We start from the raw sequence: 2470 nt of genomic DNA, 5'->3' as shown, positions 1-2470 counted from the left end.
AATATGTGGAGTATACTTCAGGGTTAGGTATACAAATGTTCATTATGCAGGTACCCCTGTTGATGAGGTGTGCCACCCCCCTGGGCAGTTTCCTACTACTGTCAATCCCTTTCTTCTTGTATTATGATAATTGTTCAAGGTCTGCTTAGAATGAGAACATGTGGTACTCAGTTCTTTGTTCCTTTGATAGATCACTCAGTATTATAGATGCTAAACCCACCCAAGTTGCTGTGAAGTTCATAATTTTGTCCTTCATTATGGCTGCATAATGTTCCATCGTGTGTATGTACCACTTTTTTTTAAACCAGTCCTTATTTGATGGGCAGCAGGGTTGGTTCCATGTTTTTGCTATTGTAAATAATGCTGCAATAAACATGCATGTGCTAGTATCTTTTTCAAAGAGTGATTTGAGTTCCTCCAGGTATATTCCCTGGAATATATGGAAGATTGATTTTGAGATCTTTTAGGAATTGTCAAACTGTTTTCCACAGAAGTTGTGCTAGTTTACACTCCCACCAACAGTGTAGAAGTGTTCCCTTTTCCCCACATCCTCTCCAGGATCTATTGTTTTTTAAGTTATTGGTGATGGCCATCCTGACTGGAGTTAGGGGTATCTCAGTATGGTTTTAATTTGCATTTCTTTAATGACTAGTGAAGCTGAGCACTTTTTCATGTATCTATCGGCTGCTCGTATATCTGCTTTTGAGAAGTATCTATTCATACCTTTTGCCCACTTTGTAATAGGGCTGTTTGCTTTTTTCTTTTTGGCACATTTGAGTTTCTGGTAGATCCTAGACGTGAGGCCTTTGTCAGATTTACAGTTGACAAATACTTTTTCCCAGTCTGTGGGCTGTCTCCCCACTCCCTTGTTGGTTTCTTTGGCTTTGCAGAAGCTTGTCAGTTTGATGAGGTCCCACTTGTCTATCTTCTCTCTTATGGCATGGGCACTTGGGGTTTTGACAAGGAATTGGTTGCCAGTTCCAATTTCCATAAGGGTGTCTCCTACATTTTCTAAGGTCCTTATAGTTTGAAGTTTTACATTTAGGTCTTTGATCTATTTAGAGTTGATTTTTGTGTATGGGGATAGGCGGGAGTCTTGCTTTAATCTTTTGCATGTGGTCAGTCAGTTTTGCCAGCACCATTACTGAATAGGTTCTCCTATCCCCAGTGGTTGTTGGCAGAGGCTTTATATTGGCCTGTAGTTCTCTTTCTTGATTGGATCTTTACCAGGTTGGGTATCAATGTGATGTTGGCTTCATAAAATGATTTGGGGGAGAATTTCATGTTTCTCAATTGCCTGGAAAGCTTTCAATAGAATTGGTATTGGCTCCTCCTTGTATGTTTTGTAGAATTCTGATGGAAAGTCATCTAGCCCAGGGCTTAATTTTGTAGGTAGTTTTCTTATGACATAGTCAATGTCCTGGGTTGTTATTGATCTATTTAGGATCTTGATTTCTTCTTGTTTCAGCCCGGGGAGGTTGTGTACAGGTATACATAGTAATCTCTGATAATCTTTTGTATTTCTTCAGGGTCAGTTGTTATTACATCTTTTGCATTTCTGATTGTGTTTATTTGGGCTTTTTCTCTCTTTTTCTTGGTCAGTCTAGCTTGGGGTCCATCAATCTTGCTTATCCTTTCAAAAAACAACTTTTGGTTTCATTGATGTTTTTGTATTATATTTTTGTCCTCTATGTCCTGAATTTGGGCTTTTATTTTGGTGATCTGAATTCTGCTAAAGTTAGGTGATTTGTTAGGCTGTTAACTAGTGATCTTTTCATTTTCTTCATGTGTATTCATAGAGATATGAATTTCCCTCTTACTACTGATTTCATGGCATCCCAGAGATTTTGGTAAGATGTTTCTTCATTTTCATTTGTTTCCAGGAATCTCTTAATTTCTGTTTTGATTTCCATGTTGACCCAGGAGTTGTTCAGCACCATGCTGTTTAGTGTCCATGTTTTTGTGGGTTTGGGGGGTACTTTGTTGGAATTGATGTTTATTTTTATTTCATTGTGATCTGAGGAGGTTCATGGTAGTATTTCAATCTTATGAAATTTGTTTATACTTGATTTATCGCCGAGGATGTGGTCGATCTTCGAGTATGTTCCATGTGGTGATAAGGAGAATGTATATTCTGTGGTTGTTGGGTAGAATGTTCTGTAGGTATCAATTAAGCCCATTTGGTTAAGCATTATGTTGAGGTTCTGTACATCCTTGTTGGTTTTTTGTCTTGATGATCTGTCTAGGGTTGCTAGTAGGGTATTTATGTCCCCAGCTATGATAGTGTTAGAGTCAAGGCCTTTTTTTAGTTTATCTAGAAGCTGCTTTATGAAAGTTGGTCCTACTATATTGGGTGCATATATGTTTAGGATGGATATTTCTTGTGGATGGATTGAACTTTTTATCATTATGTAGTAAGCTTCTGTATCTTTTTAATTTTTAATAGGTTAAAGTGTATTTTGTCTGATAT

This window comes from Carlito syrichta, unplaced genomic scaffold (assembly GCF_000164805.1).
Source record: "Carlito syrichta isolate Samal-C Ts95f unplaced genomic scaffold, Tarsius_syrichta-2.0.1 Scaffold55037, whole genome shotgun sequence".
Classification (NCBI taxonomy): Eukaryota; Metazoa; Chordata; class Mammalia; order Primates; family Tarsiidae; genus Carlito; species Carlito syrichta.
Note: the sequence above shows the minus strand (reverse complement) of the source record.